This window comes from Dasypus novemcinctus, unplaced genomic scaffold (assembly GCF_030445035.2).
Source record: "Dasypus novemcinctus isolate mDasNov1 unplaced genomic scaffold, mDasNov1.1.hap2 scaffold_305, whole genome shotgun sequence".
Lineage (NCBI taxonomy): Eukaryota > Metazoa > Chordata > Mammalia > Cingulata > Dasypodidae > Dasypus > Dasypus novemcinctus.
In genome coordinates, this window is record NW_026688269.1 from 1 (window position 1) to 25,420 (window position 25,420).

The following is a 25,420-nucleotide window of genomic DNA, read 5'->3' on the forward strand; positions in this document are numbered from 1 at the left end:
CTACGACCCCTTTGGCAGCTAACTATTTTCCTTTTGAGAAACAGCTTCTAGCTTGCTCTTGGGCCTTAGCAGAGACTGAGTATCTAACCACGGGACATAAGATGGCCGTGAGCCTGAGTACTACCTGACCCATCTAGCCGTAAGCCTGAGTATTTGTAGCAACAATCTATTTTCAAATGGAAGTGTTACATGTGAGACGGAAACTTGGCCAAGTATAAAGGTACAATAAGTTTCATGAGTAGGTAGCTCAGACTTCTTTGACACCAAGACCTGTCAATTGTCTCTCCCCTCTCAGTCCACGTCTGTGGCCTCTTGGGAAGCTCCTTATGCCTCTGCGCCAACAGGCAAAAATGGTTAATCTCCTGGCTCAAGCACCTGATCCCAGAATCAAGGAAAGGTTGGGTCACTGCTATACAGTGGAGGCAAGGAAGACTATGTCTGTAACCAGGGGATTTTCTGAGGCAACTCTTACTACTTCCATTGCCAATATAGTAAAAGTTAATGGAAAACTACAGGAACCGGAAGAAAAAAAAAAAGGAAACTAAAGGCTCAGACCCTTCAGGAATGAAGGGTCTCTCCACCTAAGGAACCCAGAGCAATCGAGACAGAGGGCCAGGGAGCTATGGAATGGGTAGTTGAAGAAGAAATCCATAGTATCAGCTACAACTTCATGACCACTTACATCAAGAGGACTAGAGTAGCGTGGCACATTTTCTCTTTGCTTGTTATATACATGTGCTTATTTGTATGTACTAACCATTTTATTATCTCTCCTCATTTTTATTTTATATACCTGTTGTTGGAGGTTAACTTGTCAATTTAATATTTAGGTGACTGAATATTCTGTGGGCCTACAACTGAATTTGAACAATTAATATGGCCATCAACAGATACCATGACTGCTGGGATTGTACATCTTCTCAGTTGGGGAAAAGTGAGAACATCTTCACTTTTAATAAAAATAGTTGTATCTTTTTAGGTAGAAATAAAGAATTATTTTTTTATCATGAGGGAGTGCAAATGTGTAGAAGGTTGCTTGTGGAAGCTGAGGAGCTGAAGGGATGCATGGTGCCAGTTATCAATCTGTTACCTCTAGGCTCGAATGCACTCTTCAGGACTTGCCCTAGGTTGATGGACTGGACTATTTAATTACTTTTCCTCTACAGTGAGCATGATGTTAAGCTTTACTAGTGGAGGGTATTAGAGGAGCAAGGCTTCCTCGTTCTGGGGTAGTGTGGTTGGCTTTCCTGCCCCTGCCTCAAAGTTCTCCCTCAGTACTTACCCAGGGGCATGCCCAGGGGTGCCCTGCCCTGGCCATATGCCCAGAGACCTTGCAGCCCGGCCCAGGAGACGCCCTGCTCTGTGCCTCTTGACGTGGACCCTGCACACTCCAGAACCAGCCTGCTGAGCGGCTCCAACCTCTTCTGCGCGTCCACCCAACCTGCCTCGGCAGGCGCTTCCCACCGCCTTTGTGTGGTAGCTGAGCAGTTCAGGGCTCACACTCACAAAGCCACCCCAACTCCACGTGCACCCCATCACCAGCCCTGATCCTCTGTGCTCCAGAGGTTGTGCCGAGAATTGTGAAGGATCTGGAATTCCACCATGTGTTTAGGGTAAGCAGAGAGCTGGGTAAAGTGACAGCTTCCTGCCCAACGGAGGGGGTACCTCAGACCAAAGAGGCTCAGACACGCCCAGCTTGCAGAGCAGAAGAGCCTTCAGGAGAGGGTTTCCGTGGGAAAGACCTTCACCGGGCGGCGGAGCCGAGCCTGGCTGTGGCCTGAATCCTCATCCACGGCAGCGGGCAGAGCGTGGCGCTCCCAACGCTCACGCGCACTGGCCACAAAGCAAGAGGGGCCTTTGGGGGACGTGTCTACATGCGGACGGGGGCACGTGGCAGCGCACACACCGAGGACCGGGCGTCAGTGTCTCCCAGCAGGCGGAAGCTCCCTCTCAGTGGCCACGTAGAACGAGCCTTGACAATGTTGGTCCCTAAGGCTGAAGTTACCGTGAAGGTGGTCAGACCACGCTCAGATCAGATTATTCTGCGGGTTTCCTGGGAGAGGAGTCTGAGCTCACTTATAGCCACGAGCTCAGAAACAGCCATCAAGGCTGGCCGTGTCGCTGCTAAGAAATGAAATGCCGACTCAGAGGGGAGCGCGCGGGAGGGGTGCTGGGGATCACGCAGAGCCACATGTGCCACCCCTGCCTGCACGCTGACAACTCAGCCATCACTGTGGCAGGAGCAGGCGGCAGCGGGAGGACGGAGTCCCCACGGCAGGGGGGGCCCTGCGTCCTGTCATGCTGCACTCCTCACCCGAGCCGGACGCCGCCCTGGGCCCCGAGGCGCTGGGCGGGCTGCCGGGAAGCGGAGCGCTGACTGGTGAGGCCGCTGCGCTTTGTCCTGGTCACCGAGGCTGCTCCCTGCAGAGGCACCTCCGAGAAACGTGGAAGTGGGGCGGCCCAGGACAGCGCGCAGGGCTCTTGCTCTAACCCTAACCCTAACCCCAACCCCGCGGGTGCCCGCAGGGCTTGTCCTGCCCAGTGGCCGGGGGCCAGCCTGGCCTCGGCACCAGCGCGGTCTCCGGAGGTGAGACCCAGGCCTCGGGCACGTCTGGGTGTTCCTTTATATCATGGCAGGTGCTGTCGTAGTTTAACACTCCTTTATATTAAACTTTCCCCGTTTAAATTACTGGGTGGTTTCTGTCACTTGATTAGAGCCAGACTGATGCACTGACTAAAAAGAAATACAAATAGGTTTAGTAAATTTTTGCAACTCCTTGTTAGACTAAAATGACTTAAAAATAAAACTTTATGTAAAAGAGATAATATCTAGAAAGAGTAAACTTAGACAGACAAATGGAGAAAAACAGTAGCACTGATGCCTAGAATCAGTACTTAGGTTTTAAATATGTAAAATGTCCAAACTGACATAACGAGGCATCATCAATACAAATATTCCACGTATAAAAGTGAGCAATTAATTGAAAGCTCAGGAGGGGACGTGCGGAGCTGGTCATGGTATCGACCTTCAGGCGTCTCCTCCGAGGGGCAGCCGGGGCCTGGAAGGACAGCGTCCTGCACACTAACAGGCTGAGGGAGCCGCGTGGCCTCGCGCCGGCCCTGGCTGGCCGGCACCGCATTGTGGAGAACCCCCAGCATTTCAGTCTGCGGAACTGGGGAAACGGTGGAGGGCCGAAGGGACCCGCGCCGCGCCAACGAGTCCTTGTGGCCTCCGTCCTCCCCGACGGGCCTGGGAGCCAGGCTCGGCCTCAGCCAGGGGGAAGGGGCTGTGCTGCCCGCATAGCGGCAGGCCGGCTGGTGGGCACAGGGGCCTCCTCGGAAATGCAGCACGCGTCCCCGTCCTGCCCCGAGACGCCCCTTCCCCTCCAGCCCACCCCTCGCCCGCCCAGCCCGCCTTGGCGCAGTCGACCAGGGAACGGCGTCTGCTCTGCTGCTTTTCCAGGAGCAAGGTCCAGGCACAGGTGCAGCTCCCCGCGCCCAGGGCAGCGTGTCCACCGCGCGCTGCTCACGAGGCTCGCCGGCCACGGCTGATATTCCTGAGGAGAGAGGGGCCTCTGTGCGTGGGACGTGGGTGGCATTCACCGCAGGGTGGAGCAGGACAAAGCGCTTCTGTTGGAGAATGCAGTGAGAAGCAATTGTCCTTCCTATTTCAGAAATGCTGCCCCAGCCAGCAGGAAGCCGGCAGCAAGGACCCCTGCTCTGGAGCCTTGGAGCCGGGTTCAAATTCTGCCTCTGTGGAGAGACCTGCAGCGAGTGACATCCTTTCTCAGCATTGGAAAAAGAGGGGTGTTGGAGGAGTAAATGACATTTTAAACACAAACATGTACACATGGACAGAGTAAAGTGCCTGGTATAGGTGACACGCTCAATTAATGGTCATTATTATTATAAAATTACTACTCTTGCCTATCAAAAGAACCTGGACCTGTCAGGCGAACTCCTGGCACGTGAGGCAGATAAGGTGAAGCAAAGCACAGCTCATAACAGAGGTACAGATACTGCTTTCTGAGCCAGACCAGCAGGGCCCCAAAATGCAGAACAAACCCATGGGCTAGTTCGGATGCTCGAAACCCAGGAGCCCTGCCTGTGCTGGTTTTGCACCCCTCGGATCCCATGAATGCCGTTGGTTGTTAAGAGCCATCCCAGCGCCGGGAGCAGGCCAGGCCACCGGCAGCAGCCGCGGGGGTCCCAGCTGCACGCAGCCGCTCGCCGGAATCCATGGCAACCTTGGGGCCAGTTCCTAAAAATGAGGCTTTGTTTTTGTTTTTCTGTTCTCAACTTTTTCCTTTCTTCATGTTGAGAAGCAGCTGGAGGTTGGAGCGTAGAAAGCTGGCAGCGCACACCCAAACAAAGCCGCTCTTCACGGTACCGGCTCTGGGAGGCTGCTGCAGGAAGTGCGTTTCCATGAGCCGTGAGCAGCCGGGGAAGGCATCAACACTAAAACTGTGCAGTTCGCCCCTTGTAGAACTCTACTGCCCACATGTTTATTCCCATTATGCTTCTCATACCTTTAGGTGACTCCTGGAAATTTGCCATAAAATCATGTCAAGTTTAGCTTATTTGCTGTTTCTTCAACGGGAGCATTTTTGTTTAACCCCTACGTAAGCACCACACGGTCTTGTGGCTTTGTCCCATCCTTTAGGACACAGGACTTGACACGATATTCAGCCTCAATAAGCCAAATGGAAAAACAACCCATCAATAGGTGACACTGTCAGACATATTTAACAGCAGGGTTCATGCACCTTGATTTTTAAAATGCTTCTTTGGAATTGAACCATCTCCAGCAAGAATGATCCCGGTGTCGGGAGTGGGCTAATTTATTTGGAGAATCAGATGAAGAATGTACCATACAAAAAAGAATACTTGAAAGATAAGAACGTGTAACCCTGGAAGCCTAATCCTTAATAGTTTTCCTACCACAGGGCAGTAACATCTTTTACTTTAAAAAAAAACAAGCTTTAAGTTAAAGACACTATATTTAAAATTTTAAGTATAACTGAAATATATTCACTGGTATATTCAGTATCTAATAAGCGATGCTATAAATAAAAATTTAAAGGATACTTAGATAAAATCACAGGAAGGATAGTAAAACTATGACACAGTTGAATAAGTTGGTATGATTCTTGTAATATGCATATCAACATTAAACTTAACAGTTAAAGTTGACACCTCTTATACGTCTGAATGTGTCTTAGGTACTAGTTTTCTATCACTAGCTCGGCAAGTGTTTTCTTGAAGTATTGACACCTCTTTGCAGGTTCTTACAGCAAGCCTCCGGCTGTGGCCTCCGCGCTCCCACAGCACAGGGGCCCTCAGGGTCCCTGCAGAGGCTTTGGCAGACCACCGGCCCCTCCAAAGGCCCGGGGTCCTCTCCTTGCCTTCCCCACTCCCCAGCTGGGACCACGGGCACAGAGGCAAAGGAGCAGTTTCTAAAACAAAACGCAGCACCCAGGCATGGCCCGGGCACCTCCCCACTGAACCCCAAAGAACAAAACGAGGCAGCTGCTGACGCTGCTGCCTGTGACAGTGAAGGTCACCCCCGTACTCCTGTGCTCACTCCCCTCAGCCGCAGGGCGGGCTCGGGGTCCTCCTGACAGGAGCAGGGTGGGCTTGGGGCCTCCTGGCAGGTGTAGGGTGGGCTCAGGGCCCTCCTGGCAGGAGCAGGGTGGGCTCGGGGCCTCCTGGCAGGAGCAGGGTGGCTTGGGGCCTCCTGGCAGGAGCAGGGTGCATTCCTCCTGGCAGGAGCAGGGTGGGCTCGGGGTCCTCCTGGCAGGTGCAGGGTGGCTCGGGGCCTCCCCTGGCTGGAGCAGGGCGCGTTCCTCCTGGCAGGAGCAGGGTGGGCTCGGGGTCCTCCTGGCAGGAGCAGGGTGGCTTGGGGCCTCCTGGCAGGTGCAGGGTGGCTCAGGGCCTCCCCTGGCTGGAGCAGGGCGTGTTCCTCCTGGCAGGAGCAGGATGGGCTCGGGGTCCTCCTGGCAGGAGCAGGGTGGGCTTGGGGTCCTCCTGGCAGGAGCAGGGTGGGCTCGGGGGCCTCCTGGCAGGAGCAGGGTGGCTCGGGGCCTCCTGGCAGGAGCAGGGTGCATTCCCATCCCACCCAGGAGCAGGGCCTCCTGGCTTCTCCCCGGGCACACCTTGCTCGGGGGAGAATTCTGCAGCATGGTGGTTTGGGGGCTGTGGGCCCGTGTTCAGGCAGCAGTTCTCAACTTGTGTGCTCTGGTCACCCATGTTGCTGGGGAGAGCCAAGTTTGGGATTCTGGAGAGGGTTCCTCAGAAGGCGACCCAAGATGCACCCCGTTTGGCTGGCAGACCCACCCCTGACTCAGGGAGCGGCCCCAGTGACAGGGCTGAGGCTCCGCCGGGGGTGCACATGCTTGAGGAAAGCCCAGCAAGGCCGGGGAGGGGGGTGCTGGCAGCAGGCATTCCCTGCGTGAGGGAAACTGAGGCTAGAGAAGGGAGGCCCTTCCTCAGGTGCCATCACTGATGAGGGTCAAAGGCACATTTGAACTGGGAACTGTCTCCACATCCAATTCTAACTGCTGTGAAACGCTGCCGCCAAGCCCTGCAGCACAAGGAAAGCTCCTGAGAGAGACTATAACTTTCTGGGAGTAAATTTTGCAAATTCAACAATTTATTTTGATTAAGTCTTTTGGGGAAGATATGAATGAAAGTGAAAGGCAGGTAGGCCTATATTTGATTCCCTAATCTTAATTTTTCTAAGAGCATTTCTAAAAACAAAATAAAGTTTTGAATATATATCTGAATCACTTAATTTTTGCCAGAGATTCCTTATAAATAAAAATCAATCATGAATACTCCATTTAAAAACTTTGTGTGTTTTTACTCACAACTGCCAAAGGTGAATGAAAGACTTTATTAAGAAGTGGCCAGAACTCCATCATCAGACTGACCCCCTCCTGCCAGCGTTCTGGACCACATGTGTCACACAGCAGAAGAGTCCAGTTGCTATTGCTACAAACTACTCCAACCCTAGTGGCTTAAAGCAAAAAACGTTCTATTAGATCCCAGTGGTTCTACAGGTCAGGATTTGGGCTGGCCTTGGTGGGGCTATTTTTGTCCCATGTGGTGGGACTGAGGCCACTGGTTTATTCGGGGGCACTGGGCTTGGTCTAGGGGGCCAAGGGGGCCTCACTCACACTCCTGGTGCCTTGGTGGTGAGTGGTGAGCACCTCCCTGTGGCCTCTCCAGCACGGTGGTCTTGACAGGTTAGTATAGTGAAAGGGGAAAACTGGCTGGCCGGGCAGAGCACACGGCCGGCAGGGAACACGGCCAGGAGACCACTCGGCCAGCAGACCAAATGGCCAGGAGACCACTCGGCCAGGAGACTGCCTGGAAACCTCCTGAGAGATCTTGCAAGACTCTGGCCATAAGAATCTCATTTGGAATGAAAATCTCATTTGGAACAAGAATACCATTTGGGGTCAAGGGAAGCCCCGGATACCCTCAAAAGGCCTCACCATTGGCCCCTGATAAACTGACAGGTGGGAAAACCAATCAAAACAGCAAACAGCAGGGGTCCCATCCCAGCGTTATGAAAGAGGAGGAAGAGAGACTTTAAAAACCCTGACCTGGGCCCATATGCGGAACTCATCCATGCCTCAGACCATGCACTTTTCTCATCTTCTTGTTTCTTAATAAACTCTTTACTCCCTTGCCTACCTTATGGCGTGTTCTTAAATTCTTTTATGCAACTTAAGCCAAGAACCTAGAAGCCCAGAATCCAGAGCCATCTGGTAACATTATGTGGTGAGCCAGCCAGGAGACAGAGCTAAGTGGCACTCCCTGACCCCTGCAGAGTCTGATGAGTTCTAATTAAATTCTGTCTGTGCCCTCTTTTGTTTTATTAGCGAGGCCCAGAGATTCTCACCCTGGGCCGAGAAGTTTGCTCCTTAGCCCCCAGGAAGCCCTGAAGTTCTCTGAATCTATTTCCTCCAGGGAGGGCACTGAGGCTGTTGGCCTGTAAGCCACAGAACAGTCTCTGATTTTGAACTTGCCTTTAATGTCAGGTTTAACCGTGCAACTTGGTTCCTGGGCCTGGTCATGAGATGAGTTTGCTCACTGTTATTTCCCAAGACCTCTGCGAAGCAGACAAAAGAAAGTCCTAGCCAGGCCCTTTCCTAGCAGGAAAGCCCAATTTGGAAGTCAAGGACGGGGACCAGACCCAGAGGTCTCCGTCTAAGGCTCTGGGGATGCCCAGTCCCTGGAATTAGGGACAAGAGCGTGTTCTGGTACCCCAGGACCCTGGCTCAGTGAGCAATCTGGTCAACCAGGTCTAGCTGTGGAATGCCACCCAGACTGATGGATTGTTTCATCCTCCCTTAGGATAAAGGGTGCCTTCTAATTAGGATAACCTGCCTAATGGTGGTCTGAAAAGAAAGAGGCTAATCTTTTTCTGCCATACCATGAGGCCATAGTATGGCCAAGAGTGGGCTCTGTATACAACCCTTAAACCTGTGTAAGAGAGAAGGGAAGGACAGAGAGATCTGAGGGCCAGGACCATGTGGCCATGTCTCCTTAAAGCGGTGAGGAGATGCTCTACCAAACTGGAATGTCAGGTCAATTTCAATAAGCTCCAGGCAATTACGCAGAGGCAGAACCTGGCAACCCAGCCACTCTGCATCTGATATCCACAGCTACAGAAACTTTCCCTGGGCCCCCAAACTTCCACTGACTCTCTTTTAGAAGGAGCTTTCTCAGTTTTCAATGATCGAGACCATGTCACCAAGACTGAGAAGGTGAGGAGTGACAGGCACATGGTCTGGGACAGGCTCACCTTTTAACTGCTACCATTAAAGGCACCGGTCACCCTAGGGTTACCTGAATCTAGGCTCCCTGTCAGCAGGAACCTGGACCCAAGCTATCTCACCACCCAGACCACTGGGGCCTTGCCCAGGGGAGGACAGAAGGGGCCTGAAGCCACACGTGAACCATCAACCAGAGTAGCCCCAGGTGACCCTTGATGTCACAGGTGAGATCGTTAATTTCTTAAGTCAACATGGGAGCCAATTACTTGGTCCTGGCCTGTACTCTGGACCTCTCTAAACTTGGTTGTGCCTTATGAGGGGAGTGAAGGGGGAGTTAAGATCTAGGCCGTGTATTAAACCTCCCCGACCTCTGGGCCATGATTTAGATTACCCTGGCTCTCCTAGCTCCCTGCCTATTCCCTTGTAACACTCGAATACCTCCAGTGAAAAGGCCTAGCAGGGCTTTACCACTTGTGGAAAGTAACTAATGGAATGCAGCCCCCAGAACATCCCCAATTCATGTTTGGTCAGGGGAAGGGCTTCTTGGGACCCCTTAACTCCATACTTAGTGACTACCCAGGGATTTTCTTGGAGGAACAAAGCTGGAGGGTCCTGCATGAGATTTTTGCCGTGGACAGACACTGGAAGCTTTGTGTTTAGGTGATTCTAAAGGCAGGTCTTTCTGTAAGCGTAGTAAGTGTAGAATTCTCTATTATGTTCCCATCTGTGCTTAACTTTGTTATTAACTTTTAAATCTGTGTTTAACTTTGTCAGTCTGCTAGTGCCTTGGAAGTTGAAAATCAGATTTTGGGTTTGCCTGTTACAGATTGAATAGCAGTGAAAGGCAACCTAAACATGAGTCTTAAAAGACAACCAGTGGGAAGTGGATGTGACTCACCTGATAGAGCATCCACCTACCATATAGGAGGTCCAGGGTTCGAACCCAGGGCCTCCTGACCCGTGAAGTGAGCTGGCCCATGTGCAGTGTTGCTGTGCACAAGAGTGCCATGCCATGCAGAGATGCCCCTGTGTAGGGGAGCTCCACCCGCAGGGAGTGCACCCTGCAAGGAGAGCCGCCCAGTGGGAAAAAAGCCCAGCCCATCCAGGAGTGGCGAGGCACACACGGCGAGCTGACACAGCAAGATGACACACCAAAAAGAGACACAGATTTCCATTGCTGCCAAGAATGCAAGCAGACACAGAACACACAGTGAATGGACTTGGAGACCAGACAACAGGGCAGGGGGCAAGGGCAGAGAAATTTTTAAAAAAGACACCTAGCAGATAGCAGAGTAAGGAGATCCTAGAGTTAGTTTGAGCTACAGGGCAGTTAGTAATCACCCAGAGCTATCTAAAGCACCTGTTTGGGGGCTCCAAGAGACCAGAAGAGCATCCTGCAATGTCCTTGAAAGAATGGAAGGAGGAGACTGCCCACCTGCAGAGAAGACTCATGAGTAGAGGCTCCATGCGCTGGAGGCTGGTGCCCATCCTCCACTGGAGGCACAAGCTGCCTTGGGAGCTGCTCCATGACTGGAATTGGAAACTCCACCTCCCCAGAATGAGGGAGGAAGAGACAACTGGGCACCAACTTCAGCTACTGACTAGTAAATTTGTTGGGCTAAAGTATAATCCTGAGAACAGCTAAAGTTTAAACCTTTCCAAGTCAGAAAGAGGCAGGTAGCTGCCATCTTAACTCTGCTCCCAGCATGAGGGGAAGCGGGGCTGACTGAAAATCACAGTGGGGACTGGCTTCTTCTCATCCAGATCAAATTGCAGCTCTAGCATAAGTCCCAGCCCCACCTCTGACAGGGAGGAAGCTGGGGGGACCTGCGCCAGCCTCTCTGGGAAAATACAGACCACACCATGGAGGCCAGTGATCATCCTACTCTGGTGGTGCAAGCAGCCCCAGGAGCTGTTCTGTGGCTCGAACTGAAAGCTCCATTTCCCAAAAATGGGAGGAAGAGAAGGTTGGCCACCGACTTCAGCTACTGATGAGTCAGTCCAGCTAGCTAAAGTATAACCCTAGGAACAGCTAAAGTTTGAGCCTGTCCAAGTCAGAAAGAGGCCAGTAGCCTCCATTTTGACTCTGCCCCCAGCATGAGGGGAAGCCAGGCTAACCGAAAACCACAGTGATGGTAGGGACCGGTTTCTTTCACCCAGATTGGCCTGCAGCCCCAGCCTAGGCTTCAGCCCCGCCTCTGGCAGGGAGGAGGCTGGCAGGCTCCACACCAGCCTATTCAGGTAACTGCAGGTACACTCAGCTGGTACAGACTGAATAGATCGCTGCTCACATCTGTAGCTCCATCCCTGCCAAGGGTGTGTAACTTCCTCACTTTCTCTGGGCAACTACAACTAGGCCTGTACAACTTGGATTATTACATACAGCTGTGGCTCTGTCCCTACCCCTGGCAAAGATGAAACTTGGGAGAAGCTTCGTCTGTTCCCTGGGGAAATGAGGGCAGCTTGAACCTCCACAACTTACAGCATCAATTACATCCTTGGCTCCTACTACACAACCAGCAAGGGAGAAAGGGAAAGAAAGCCCTAAATTAAAGAGAGGAACTGCACCCAGAATAAAGACATCTAGTAAGCCAGATGCCAAGACATCAACAAAAAATTACAATTGAGAACAAGAAACAAGAAGATATGGCCCAGTTAAAGGAACAAGATTAACTTCCAGATGACATTAAGGAGTTGAGACAACTAATCAAAGATGTTCAAACAAATCTCCTTAACAAATTCAATGAGATGCTAAAGAGACTAAGGTTATTAAGACATTGGATGAGCACAAAAAATAATTTGAAAGCATACACAGAAAAATATCAGATCATATGGGAATAAAATGTACAATAAATGAAATTAAAAATACACTGGAATCATAACAGCAGCTCTGAGGAGGCAGGAGAAAAGATGGGTGAGGTTGAAGAAATGGACTCCAAAAGCAAACATACAAAAGAACAGGTGAAGAAAAGCATGAAAAAAAATTGAATGAGGTCTCAGAGGACTAAACAACAGCAAGAGACATGCAAACATACATGTCATGGGTATCCCAAAAGGAGAAGAGAAGGGAAAAAGGGGCAGGAGGAATATATATTTTTTAACAAGTGATTATTTTATTTTTCAATTCCCAAAGCACTTTATTTTGTTTTTTAGAAAGAATATTTTTTAAGAAATAATGGTAGAAAATTTCCCAACACTATTGAAGGACATAGATATCCATGTCCAAGAAGCACAACATACTCCCATCTGAAAAAATCCAAATAGACCAACTCCAAGACACATACTCATCAGAATGTCAAATGCCAAAGACAAAGAATTCTGAGAACAGCAAGAGAAAAGCAATGCATAACATATAAGGGATAGCCAATAAGATTAAGTGCTGATTTCTCACCAGAAACCATGGAGGCAAGAAGACAGTGGTATGATATATTTAAGAGAAAACTTCCAGCCAAGAATCTTGTATCTGGCAAGATTGTCTTTCAAAATGAAGGTAAGTTTAGAATATTCACAGCTAAACAGAAACTGAGAGTTTACAACAGAGACCAGCCTTGCAGGAAATACTAAAGGGTGTGTTACAGTCTGAAAAGAAGATACAGTAGAGACAGGCTTGGGAGAGAGTCTAGAAATGAAGGTTATATCAGTAAAAGTAACTAAAATTGTCAAAAGAGTGGTGAAAATAAAATATGACCGATAAAACCCAAAGGCAAAAATGGATGAAATAAGAACTTCCTTTGCATTAATAGCATTGAATGTTAATGGACTAAACTCCCCAATCAAAGACACAGACTGGCAGAATGGGTAAGAAAATTTGAGCCATCTATATGCTGTCTCCAAGAGACTCACCTTAGACCCAAGGGTACCAATAGACTTAAAGTGATAGACTGAAAAAAGATATTCCACACATGCAATAACTAAAAAAAAAAAAAAAAAAAAAAAAGCCAGAGTAGCTGTAGTTTTATCAGATGATATAGGCTTTAATAGGCAAGGACAAAGAAGAATTTGAAAATCTGAATAGAAAAGTAACAGAGCACAGGGGAATGAAATACATGATAGACAAGATAAAAAACACAAAGCTATAGCAGTTTGGTATTATTTATGAATTCCAAAAATAGATATTGGATTATATTTGTGGACTGCTCTGTTCTTCTGGGCATATCAGATTGTACTGGATTCAGAGGTTTCACTTTTGCTTGATTAAATTATGATAAAGGCTTTGATTGGGTTATGTCATTGGGCCCCACATGGCAGAGGAAGGAGTTGGAGTTTTTGGATACTGGAACCCCAGAAAGTAAATACAGGAGAAGAACAAAGAGGAATAGAGATGGCTCCATAGATATGGTAGAAGCCCTGGGAAGAGAGAGAGCCTGAGAGTTTACAGCTGACCTTGTGGAGAGAAGAGAGCAGCTGAGCCCAGACAGGAATGAGCCCTGGGAGAGAGATGAGACTTATCCCAGCCTACAGCCAATATTGGAAGAAGTGGGGACCACAGAGCCTTAAGAGGAAGAGGAAGGCTGAAACCTCACAGACATAGGCAGCCATCTTGCTCCAACATGTGGCAACAGACTTTGGTGAAGGAATTAATTTACACTTTACGGACTGGTAACTGTAAGCTTCTACCCCAAATAAATACCCTTTATAAAAGCCAACAGATTTGTGGTATTTTGCATCTGCACCCCTTTTGCTGACTAGTACATAGGCATACAAAAGCAGACTCAAAATGATTGAAGAAAGAATAAGTGATACATAAGGGAGAACAGCTGAAATAGAAGAGAGAACAGAAAGAGAAAAGAATCGAAAAAAAATTCAAACAGGGGCTCGGGGAGATGAATGATAACATGAAATGCAAGAACATATATGTCATGGCAGTTCCAGAAGGAGAACGGAAGGGAAAAGGGACCAAAAGAGTATTGGAGGAAATAAAGGCTTAAATTTTCCCAACTCTCATGAAAGAAATGAACTTACATACCCAAGAAGCGCAGCATACCCCAATCAGAATAAATGCAAAATAGACCTACTCCAAGACGCATACTACTCAGAACGTCAAATGTCAAAGAAAAAGAGAAAATTCTCAGAGCAGCAAGGGAGAAGCAAACAATCACATACAAGGGATGCCCAGCAAGATTTAGTGTAGATATCTCTTCAGAACCATGGAGGTGAGAAAACAGTGGTATGATAAAATTAGGATACTGAAAGAGAAAAACTGCCAGCCAAGAATCCTCTATCCAGCAAAATTGTCCTTCAAATATGAAGGTGAGTTTAAAATATTCACAAACTGAAACTAAGAGCATTTGTAATAAAGAAATCCACATTTCCAGGAGATATGAAAAGATGCCTTATAGCCTGAAAGAAAAAGACAGGAGAGAGAGAGGCTTGGAGAAGACTATAGCAAAAGAATAGCAGAAAGTACAGTAAAACCAAAAGAGTAAAATGACAGATAAAAATAAGATTTGATATATGAAAATCAAAGGATAAAATGGTGGAACTAAATAATGCATTTACAGTAATATCATTGAATGTGAATCATCTAAACTCCCCATTCAAAAGATAATAGGCTGACAGAATGGATAGAAAATATGAGATATCCATATGCTGTTTATAAGAAACTCACCTTAGACCCAGGGATACAAACCAGCTGAAAGTGAAAGGTTGGAAAAAGACATGCCACACAAATAGTAACCAAAAAAGAGCAGAGGTAGCTATACTAATATAGGACAAAATAGACTTTAAATGAAAAAGGTTACAAGAGATACAGAAGACCTTTATATATTAATAAGAGAGAGAATCCACCAGGAAGAAATAACAGTCATAAACATCTATGCACCCAATCAGGGTGTCCCAAAATACATGAGGTAAATTCTGGCAAAAACTGGAGAAACAGACATCTCTGCAATAATAGTTGGAAACTTCAACACACCACTCACACATTACATAGAATGACTAGACAGAAGATCAACAAGGAAACAGAGAACTCGAACAATAATAAATGGTTAGACCTAACAGACACATACAGAATGTTGCATCCAAACTCAGTGGGATATACATTCTTCTCAAGTGCCCATAGAGCTTTCTCCAGGATAGGCCATATGTTAGGTCACAAGGTAGATCTAATAAATATTAAAAGATTTAAATTATGCAAAGCACCTTCTCCGATAATAATGGAATGAAACTGGGAATCAATAATAGACAGGAAAAAGGTAAATTCTTAAATGTGTGGAGGCTAAACAACACACCTCGAAAAAAAATCAGTGGGTCAAAGAAGAAATTGCAAGTTAAGAGAGTAAATATATTGAGACAAATGGAAACAAGAATACAACATATCAAAACTTATGGGATACAGCAAAGGCAGTCCTGAGAGGGAAATTTATAGCTTTAAATGCCTATATTAAAATATTAAAAAAGAAGAAATAGCTAAAACCAAAGACCTAACTAACTAAACAGCTGGAGAAACTAGAAAAACAACAGCATACCATTCCCAAAGCCAGGAGAAAAAAATAATAATAAAGGTTAAGAACAGAAGTAAATGAAATTGAGAAAAAAAGTCAAGAAAGCCAACAAAACCAAAAGCTGGTTCTTTGAGAAGATAAATAAAATTGATAAACCCCTAGCTAGATTAAGAAAAAAAAAAAAGAGAGAGAAGATGAAAATAAATACAATCAGAAATGAAAGGAGGGAAGTTACAACTGACCCCACAGAAATAAAAAGGATCATAATAGGATACTATGAGAAACTGTATACCAACAAAGTAGTCTACCTAGACGAAATGGCCAAATTCCTAGAAATGCACAAACAACTGATACTAACACTACAAGAAATATAAGAACTTAACAAAGCAATCACATTTAAAGAGATTGAAGCATTCATCGAAAATCTCCCAACAAAGAAAAAGTCCAGGATCAGATAGCTTCACAGGTGATTCTACCAAGCATGTCCAGAAGCATTAACACCAATCCTGTTTAAACTCTTCCAAAAAGTTGAAAGGAGGGAAAAATTACCCAACATATTTTATGAAGCCAACATCACTCTAATACAAAGCCAGATAAAGACACTGCAAGAAAGGAAAATTACAGACCAATCTCTCTAGTGAACATACATGAAAAATTCTCAGCAAAATACTTGCAAATCAAATCAAACCACATATCAAAAGACTTAAACACTACAACCAAGTGGGATTTATTCCTAATATGCAAGGTGGTTCAATATAAGAAAATCAATTAACATAATATACCACACTAACAAATTGAAGGAAAAAACCCCATGGTCACCTTGATTGATGCAGAAAAGGCATTCAACAAAATCCAGTACCCTTTCTTGATAAAAACACTTTGAAAGATAGGAATAGAAGGAAAATTCCTCAATATCATAAAAGGTATATATGAAAAACCCACAGCCAACATTATAATCAATGGGGAAAGGATGAAAGTTTTCCCTCTAAGATTGGGAATAAGGCAAAGATGCCCACTGTCACCATCATTATTTAACACTGTTCTAGAAGTTCTAGCTAAAGCAATTAGACAAGAAAAAAAGAAAGAAAACTCATCCAAATAGGAAAAGAGGAAGTAAAACTCTATTTGCAGAATGCATGATCTGATATTTAGAAAATTCTGAAATGCCTGTGACAAAACTACTTGAGTTAAAAAAAAAAAAACTAGTTCAGGAAAGTGGGAGGATACAAGATCAACACATAAAAATCAGTAATGTTTCTCTACTCTAGTATTGAACAATCTGAGGATGAAATCAGGGGAAAATTCCATTTATAATAGCAACAAAAGACTCAAATACCTACAAATCAATTTAACCGAATAAATACAGGACCTATATGCAGAAAATTACCAAAAAATGCTGAAAGAAATCACCGAAGACCTAAACAAATGGAAAGACATTCCGTGTTCATGGACTGGAAGACTAAATATCATGAAGGTGTCCACCCTGCCCAACTGATTATAGATTCAATGCAATACCAATAAAAATTCCAAAAGCCTACCTTACAGAAATAGAAAAGGCAATTAACAAATTCATTTGGAAGGGAAAGTACACCTGAATAGTCAAAATCATTCTAAAAATGAAGAGCAATGTGGGAGGAATTTCACTGCCTGAACTTGAAACACATTACAAAGCTACAATGATCAAAACAGCATGGCATTGGCATAAAGATTGACACATTGATGAATGGAATATAATTAAAAGTCTGGAAATAAATCCTCACTTCTATAGCCAACTGGTTTTTGATAAAAGAACCAAATTCATGTTATTGGGACAAAACAGTCTCTTCAACAAATGGTGCTGGGAGAACTGGATATACATAACCAAAAGAGTGAAAGAGAACCCCTATTTCACTCCCCCTACAAAAATCAACTCAAAATGGATCAAAGACGTAAATATAAAAGCCAGGACATAAATACTAGAAGAAAATGTAGGGAAACATCTTAAAGACCTCATGATAGGTCATGGTTTCTTGGATCTTATGCCCTAAGCATGTGCAACAGAAGAAAAAATAAATGGGACCGCCTCAAAATTAAACACTTCTGCACCACAAAGGACTTTGCCAAAAGGATGATAAGACAGCAGACTCAATGGGAGAAATATTTGGAAATCACATTACTGATAAGGGTTTAATAGCAATGATATATAAAAAGGTACTACAGCTCAACAATAAAAAGGACCCAATTAAAAAATGGGCAAAAGACAAATGTCCACTATGGATGTGGTAACAATCAGATGATATTATCTATAACAAATGTTCCACCACAGTGTGGTATGTTGATAGAGGGGTGTTGTTTGAGAATTCTGCACATGTGCATGATTGTTTTATAAGTTTACAACTTCTGTCATAAAAAATATACTTGAAAATATTAATAGGGTAGGTTGGGGAAAAAACACACCAAATGTAAGATAAGGACTATAATTAGTAGTAAGATTTTGATAATATTCTTTCATAATTTGTAACAAACATCTCACGACAACCCAAGGTGTTGGTGGAGAGTTGATGTATGGGACCCCTGTATGATGATATGCATATTTGCTTTGTAAGTTCACAACTTTTACTATACTTATTGTTTATGTGTATTCACATATAAATAAATGATATAAAGATAATAATAATAGGGTTGGTTGGGGGAAAATACTTTGGTTAGTAGTAATATTTTGACAAAGCTCTTTAATCATTAGTTAAAAAGTTTTAACAACAATGCAAGGTATTGAAGGTAGGGTGAGTTATGAGAGTCCTGTATGATGCTATATATGTTTGTTTTGTAAGTTCACAACTATTAACTATACACTTATTGTTCATTTATGTTTATGTATGAGTGATATACATCAATAAATTAAATAAATTTTAAAAATGGGCAAAAGACTTGAACAGACATTTGTCCAAAGAAGAAATACAAATGGTGAAAAAACACATGAAAAAATGTTCAACATCACTAATGATTAGGGAAATGCAAATCAAAGCTACAATGAGGCATCATTTCACACCTGTCAGAATGGCCACTATTAAAAAGAAGGAACTATAAGTGTTAGAGAGGCTATGAAGAGATAGGAACACTTATTCACTATTGGTGGGAATATAGAATGGCACACCCACTGTGGAGGACTGTTTGGCTGTTCCTAAGAAGTTGAATATAAATTTGCTATGTGACCCTGCAATACCACTACTGGGTGTATACTGCTAGTTACCCTCATGTGATATATGCACATGGGTTAAATTGTATATGTAAGACCATCTTTCTTTGAAACTGAAGAAATGTATGTTTATACTACAAGATGTTAATATCGGACAAAAAATTATGCTAGGTGAAAGAAACCAGACACAAAGTACTATATATATTGTATGATTCCATCTTATAAAATATAGATATAAATCGATTTATAAAGATGAAATTAGATTAAGGGTTATGTAGGGTTGGGGAAGGCCTGCTAAGGGGTGTGGAATTTTTCTTTTTGGAGTAATGAAATTTTTCTAAATTTTTTTGTGGTGATGTATGCACCGCATTGTGATTATACTAAAAGCCATTGATCATACACTTTGGATAGATTGTATTGTATGTGTATTAGTCAGCCAAAGGGGTGCTGATGCAAAATACCAGAAATCTACTGCCTGTTATAAAGGGTATTTATTTGGGGTAGGAGCTTACAGATACCAGGCCATAAAGCATACGTTACTTCCCTCACCAAAGTCCATTTTCACGTGTTGGAGCAAGATGGCTGCCGATGTCTGCAAGGGTTCAGGCTTCCTGGGTTCCTCCCTTCCTGGGTCTTGCTTCTTCCTGGGCTCAGGGTTCCTCTCTTCCCAGGGCTTGTTTCTTTTTCCTCTATGTGCTTACTTCTCTGGGCTCCAGCTTAAGACTTCAACATCAAACTCCAACATCAAAAATCCTCAACTTCGTCCTTTACCATGTGTTTTATCTGTGAGTCCCCACCCACCAAGGGACTTAAGGCCCTAATGACGTGGCTCAAAGCCCTAATCATAACTTAATCATGCCCAGGCACAGATCAGATTACAAACATAATCCAATATCTATTTTGAAATTCATAACCTTATCAAACTGCTACAGTATGTAAATATATCTCAATCAAACTACTTAATAAACAAATAAATAAATTGTGCAAGAATAGCCAGAAATAGCAGCTCTGTAGAGCAGGGGAAGAATAGAGAGATTGAGAAGTGAAGAATTTTCCTGTGTGTCTGTTTTTAGTTTATTATTACTGAAATAATGAAAATGTTTTAATAATGATTCAAGTGACGAATGAACAACTATGTGATTATACCAAATACCATTGATTGTACACTTTGGATGAATTGTATGCTTTGTTAATATGTATCAATAAAATTGACTTGTTTAAAAAAATTATAGTTGGGTTTAATTACACCATCTTGCTACTTGTTTTCCATTTGTCCTATCCATTCTGTTTCTTGAGTTTTCCTTTACTGCCTTTTGTATTAATCCAAGAGGTTTTATTATTTCAGTCTATTTTGTTTGTAGTTTTTTGCCACTGCATTTTTATTGTTACCTTGGAGATTTCAGTATGCTCCCTTGGCCTATTTGCTTCTCCCTGATGCAAGTACAACACTTTTACTGTGTCCTAATAAGGGTACAGCACCTTACAATAGTTTAACTCATTTACTCCCCTCTTGCCCTTTGCACTGCTGTTGTCAAGGCAAGACCTCTACATGCTGTACAGCCCACAAGTCATTATTATTGCTGCTTTAAGCAAAAACTTTAAAACCATTTATCCATTTGCTTATGCATTCTAGTACTCTTTCCTTCCTGCAATTTTGTCCTTCCATTGGAGATTATTTTACTTCAGGTGAAAGGACTTTTCAGCTATTCTTAAGTGCCATTTGCTGGTGTCAGATTCTCTGACTTATCTGAAAATGAATTTACTTTGCCTTCATTTGTGGTGGATACTTTTATTCAGTTTAGATTTATAGAAGGGTAGTTTTTTTTAATGCTTCAAAGGTATAATTTAATTATCTTCTGGTTTACATAACTGCTGCCAAACCAGACAGTGGTCTTGCTGCTTTTGAAAAGTGATGTATCCCAATGATAAAAAAAAAAAAAAGTTAAAAAAAGATAAAAAAACAAAAGAAAAAGGTAAAAAAAAAGTAAAAAAATGAGGAAAAACAAAAGTAAACAACAAAAAAGATAAAAAATAAAAACAAAATAAGTTAAAAAATAAAAGTAATGTATCCTTTACTTTTGACTGCTTTTACAATATTCTCATTGACTTTTTAATTTTAAGCAGGCAAAGATGAATTTATTCGTACCTTCCCTTCCAGGGAAGAGAGGGTAGAACTCAACTTCATTGAAACAAAGGGCAGCAAGCGTTTTGTTTGTTTGTTTTAATTAGAGAAGTTGTAGGTTTACAGAAAAATCATGTATAAAACAGAGTTCCCATATTAACATCTTGCGTTAGCAGTGGATTTGTTACAATTACCAAAAGAACATTTTAGTTTTACTATGATGTGACTATGTGTGGTTTTCTTTGTATAAATTCTTAGATTTTACTGAGCTTAGAAAAATTCTCATCTATTTTCTCTTCAGCTATTCCTTGTACTCCAATCACTCTTTCTCTTTTCACATCTCCAATAACTCATACATTAAGCTTTCTGATTATTTCTTACATAATCTCTTACACTATTCATTTTACTGTTCCTTTTATCTCAGTGCTACAGGTCAGATACGAGCCTACCTCGTTTTATTGCATTTTTTTGTGCTTTACAGATATTGCATTTATTACAAATTGAAGGTTTGTAGCAACCCTTAGTCAAGCAAGTCTATCAGTGCCATTTTTCCAATAGTGTCTCCTTATCTCATGTCTCATTTTAATTATGTCTATATATACAGATATATATGTAGACATAAATGCTATTGCACTTAAAATACTACAGTACAGTATAAACGTAATTTTCACATGCACTGGGAAATCAAAAAATTTGTGACTCACTGAGATATTCACTTTATTGTAGTGGTCTGGAACAGAACCCACAGCATCTCCGAGGTGTGCCTGTAAATAAATTCTTCACGTTTGGGGTTCATTGCTCCTCCTGCCAGGTCTAGCCTGCTGTTAAAGTCATCCAATGTGTTTGTCCTTTTAGACATTGTATTACTTTTCAGTCGTAGATTGTTCACTTGATTAAAAAATATATATCCCAACATTCTATGTAAATTTTCCATTTTATCCTTTTTGTCCAACTTTTCCTTAAAGATTCTAACTTGTCAGTTTTCCTAATTTTAAGGTCCTTGTCGCTAACTTCTGTTGTTCCTCTCTATTGTGGCTCACATTTTCTGCCTCTTACAGGTGTAGCAATGTTTCAAATGGTATCTTCTCCAGTGAGGCCGCCCCCTTGGGGCACTGAGGGGCTCCTGGGGACTCAGCCCACGGGGGACTCAGCCCACGTGCGGCCAGAGCCTGGTCAGTCTTCCAAGACTCAAGGGCAGACGACTTCTGCCTCGTGGACGTCTCGGCCTAGCTCCTTGGCTTCCCACCCGACCCCCTGGACACCTGGCAGAGCCTGAGGGTGGACCCGCTGCGAGTCCTCTCTGGAGTGGGCCGGGGTCCCTCTGCCTTGCGCTCTGCCCAGGTTGTGGCCTCGCCCTCGGAGGCGCTTCTCCTTCCCGACCCACGTGCCAGCCCCCGCCTCCTCGTCCCGCAGCAGAGATCCCTGCTCAGCCCCGCGGAAGCGTCTCCGCCGCGGTCGAGGCAGCTCTTTTTGTTGCCCTTTGGGGACCTCAGGACGCCCCCTTCCACACCATAACGGGCGCGGACGTGGCCTTCTTTATTTTAATCTCAAACTTCCCCTTGGCTGAACACACGTAGCCACTTTACTTCCGATGGCCAGGCGGAGAGAAAGGCGCGCGGGCGGCCTAAAGGACAGCAAGAGGCTCCCCGATGCCCCCGCCCCATTTATACTCCCCGCGATCCCCACCACGCCCGTTCGGGACCCCACGAGCGCGCCCGAGACCGCGGAGGTGGGCGGGGCCGAGGGCCGAGGGGGCGGGACTCGAGGAGTGCGCCAGCGCCGCGACGTCTCCGCGACGGACTGCATGTACTGCGCCTGCGCAGGCGGAGGGCGGGGCCGCGGCTCGGGTCTACCCCGTACTCCTTCCTACCCGGCGGTGTGACTCAGAGGAGCAACCCGGCGAGGTAGGTCTCCCTGTCGGGCGAATGGGGCGGCGGGGCCCGCGAGAGGCCGACATGCCAGGGCAGGGTTTTCGCCCTGAGGTCCTCGCGTGCCTCAGGGAGCGGGCCGGGCGCCAGGAGGCGGAAGACCGACGCTCTACCCCGCCGCGGCCCCGGTGTCCAGGCCTCTCTTCCGGCCACGCCCCATTCGAGCTGCGCCCCAATCTTCCAGGCCACGCCCACTCCCTGCAGCCACGCCTTCCCTCCTCGGGCCACGCCCACTCCCCGCAGCCACGCCCTCCCTGTCGCCCGCCTACTTTTTCCTCCCCCCTTGCCCTACTCCTCTGGCCACTCGCCCCCCACCCTCCCTCCCCCTTCACCCCCCCTCCCCGTTTCCGCCGCGCCCTTCTCCCCCTCCCCCTCCTTGGGGCTCGGCACCCCGCACCCCGGGCCGGGTGGAGGCGGGCTCTGCGGAGGCGCTGCTCCTCGTGCGTCCCGCGCGCCGCGCCTGCCTCGGGGCTCCGAAACTTCCCCTGGTTTGCTTCGTCTGTGAGTCGATTCAGTGACCGACCTTCCGGGATCAAGTCTCTTCCGATGTTCTCTTCTTGCCGGCCCCCTCCGTATTTACCCGCCTAGAGTTCCCTCTCCCCGCCCCCCCCCCCCCCCGACCCCTAAGACCGAGCTCGCATTTTATCATTTCTCTGGTTTCCTTGGTTGTTTTTCCCTCTAGACTCTTAGAATTCAAAGGAATAAATAACCTTGTGGCCTCTCTGGAATTTTCTTGTCATGTTGTTTAACTTTTTGTAAGTTTATCTTATGACCCCAGGTAGGTTATGAGCAGTCTGTGTTCAGTGAGAATCTTGGTACAGAAACAAGCAGTTCCAGAAATTTCAGTGGCTGAAAACAATAGAGATATGTTTCTGTGCCAGTTGGGATGGGCTGATTATCCTGCAGAGAACAAGCCTAAATCGCTGAGATGTGGCCTCAAAAAACAGAGGTTTCTTTCACTCTAATCGGGTTAAGCTGCAGGAACAAACAGCCTGCACCTTGACACCTTGAGCTCAGTTTCCCTTGGGCTCCATGTCTGGGCTGGCAAGCGCTCTGCGTGGGGTCCATCTCCATGGAAACCACCCACTGACTTTGTAAAGTTTCCCCTGTGTCTCTTGTGCTTCTGTCCACATTTCATTGGACAGGGCAAGTCCCCAGACCTTGCCGACCTTGGAACATGCCCAGAAGGTGAGGAGAGCAGAGTATTTGTACCTTGTGGGTCCCAGCCCAGAAAAACTTCTTAATTACCTTGATCAAATTTGATGATGGGCAGTTCCACTGGTAACTTTTAAGCCTTTTTTGCAGTGTTCAAAGGAAATCTTTGGTAGAATCCCTGTATACGAAGCAGGTAAAGTCTTGGCCTTGTCACTGCTTCACAACCACTGGCTCTTGGAACAGAGACTGAGAAAACCAGCCTCCAAGCCAGAGGGGCCTGGCCTTCAGGAGGGGCTGGGCCTCCTGCTTGACCCTGCTCGGGTTTGAGTTTGCTCATTGCCTGGTGGGGTCCCAGCCCTGCTTCTCATGCCTGCCTCACCATACGGTTACCTCGTCTTTGCTAATCCTCGGCCACGTTGGAAGAAAATCACAATGGCTCAGCCTGAACCACGTTCAGTTTATGGTCACCACGTTTCAACAGAATTGAGGAAAAGAAATAAAACAAGGACCTTAAAGATTCATTTAAAAAATACCACTGAAAGGTGTTTATATGAATGATAGAATGTTGTCCCAATGAAAAATGCAGTGTGTATAAGTTAATACGGACGTTTAATTGCAAATGTCACAAAAATAAGTATTAGGTCTTAATTTGGAAGCAAAGCACCCATTTTAAACACAATTGCTGTGCAATTGAAAAAACCCCACATTCATCTCAAGACCAAGTTCTGATTACATTATCACTGGAAAAATAAGACTTGAGAATAGGAAGGAAAGCCTCTGGAAAATGACCAATGGTTACCCATTAGTAGAAAGATTTATTGCTCTAGATTGGGAAATTAAATTTGAATTAAAACTTTTAGAGTTCCAAGAAAAGAATTGACATCTATTGTTTTAAATCAACACGGAGATCTTATAGAAACTAACAGTTTTCAGCAAGAGGATAAGATTAACAGTCTTGTGAAGAAGATACACATTATTTGCAGTTCATAATTTTTAGTTTTAATTGTTTCTGTAAAGAGTTGTGATTATAAATTTCATTTTTACATCATTCTTCACACACTTGTATTTTGTTTCTTTTGGTAGAGGGCCTTTATCATGGACTTAGAGTTAAATGAATTTAATTATTAAGCAGGGTAACAAGCTCTTTCTCTTTTTATAGTAGAGGGGAGAATGGAGCTCTAAAGGCGGCAGCTATGAGGAGAGCCTTACAAAACTATGGCAAATCCAGGCGATGGCACCACAAAGGACCCACAGGTAAATTCAGTTCTCGTGGCTCGAGTGTGTGAATAAAGTGAACATCGCTACTGAGCAAGGGTGTGCCAGACATTGGAAGGTGGTTCACAGAATGGTGAGGCAGAGGAATTGCAGTGTTGGTTAGGGTTGCACATGAAATTCAGAGTTGGAGTTGTAGACAATGTCCTGGAAGTCTTTAGGATACCCCAAAACATCAAAGTCATCTGGGGTTCCATTTATGGGGCCTGCGCTGGTAAAGCAGTTTCTTATCCATTTAACAAAGTCCTTGTCATACAATACATCATACAATTCATCCAAAGTGTACAATCAGTGGTATTTGGTATAATCACATAGTTGTGCATTCGTCACTTGAATCATTATTAAAGTGTTTTCATTATTTCAATAATAATAATAAAAAAGCAGACAAAATTCCTCACCTCTAAACCTCTCTGCTCCCCCTGCTATACATAACTGCTATTTCTGGCTATTCTTACACAACTATTTATTTGTTTATTAAGCAGTTTGATTGAGATATAGTCATATACCATATAATCTATCCAAAGTATATAATCAATGGC

General features: G+C 45.1%; 1 pseudogene; it reads left to right on the plus strand.

The window, feature by feature from the left end:
• Window positions 1–22,325: 22,325 nt before the first annotated feature.
• Window positions 22,326–25,420, plus strand: part of LOC131277692 (protein arginine N-methyltransferase 2-like) — an 85,659-nt pseudogene continuing 82,564 nt past the window's right edge.